Source organism: Sesamum indicum, unplaced genomic scaffold (assembly GCF_000512975.1).
Source record: "Sesamum indicum cultivar Zhongzhi No. 13 unplaced genomic scaffold, S_indicum_v1.0 scaffold00174, whole genome shotgun sequence".
NCBI lineage: Eukaryota > Viridiplantae > Streptophyta > Magnoliopsida > Lamiales > Pedaliaceae > Sesamum > Sesamum indicum.
This window is the reverse complement of record NW_011628075.1, coordinates 243,677-244,942: the sequence shown is the minus strand read 5'-3', so window position 1 is coordinate 244,942 and position 1,266 is coordinate 243,677.

Sequence of the window (1,266 nt, the reverse complement as noted above, 5' to 3'; positions counted from 1 at the left end):
CATCTCATCCTTACTTATCCTTCTGCTTCTTTCCAACACCTGCAAATCATTGCAGATGTGAGCTCCACAACCAGTATGCAATACTCAAGAACCAGAATTAGTTTTCATATTTATTTCAATACAAACGTACTTGGGTTGGAGAGAAGTTGTGGGTACTCCCTCTTCTAATGCCCCTTTCCACGGCAATGAATGCAAACATCATTTGCCCTCGACCGCTGTGAACTGTTGTTCTTCATTTTCCTTTGCTCTTTCTCACCGGTGCAACAGGGGCGGTTGGAGCGCTAGCAGTGGCTGCGATGGCTTTTCTTTTTCCTTCTTCCTCTTCCACCGCCCGGCCCTCTTGCCTTTCGCCTTGGAGGTTGAAGCCTCTCCTATTAGTAACATAGGTGCAGACTTGTAGGTCATTGCCTCGTATTAGACCAGCATATTAATTAACTCATGAATAGACTTTTTAATTCAATTCATGTTGTAGTTTATGATAAATGGGTCATAGGAGGGAGGAAGTGATTGGAGGATCACATCGATATACGTGTCATTGTCAAGCCCAGCTTTGAGGTCTTTGTGCTTCTGCACGAGGGATAGCATCTTGGTCGCATGACTTTGCATAGAAGATCCTTCAATCATCTTTGTCCTAAAAAATATTTTTCTAGCAGCACTCAAATATTACTATCAGGAATCATACAAACTTCGATCATGTGAAGCATTATCGAGGGAACGGTTTCCAGCCTATCATATTGCTTTTGGATGTCATTGCTCATTGAAGCTAATATATTACTGTGACCTCATTGTTGTCCTTATGCAACTTCTCGAACGTCACATGCTCTTCGGGCGAAGACCCTTCCGGCAAGGTCATCGGGAGTGACTTGTCCAAGACATAGTCTGGTTCTCGAAACCTAGGACAATCGTTCGATTTTGCAGCCAACTGTTGTAGTTCGTGCGATTGAATTTATTAGTCTCCATTATCAGGGTTAGGGGTTCTTAGACATGTTCTACAATATAGAATTAAACAGATTTCAACATATAATAGTAATATTATTGATAAGTTCAAGTCATGGTCTTTTAGTCTTTAACTCTCTCATTATTGATAAGAAAGTCCACCACTCTTAAGTGGAGTTTTGGGAAATCCTCTCCTAGTGGGCTTGGGATCCACAAGAACAATATACCATGCCTTTACCTCTTCACACGATCCTGAGGACGGCAAGCAAATCATGTTACTCAATGTTAGGCTCGACCTATCAACCAAATCACACCTCAATCGTCGCCCCC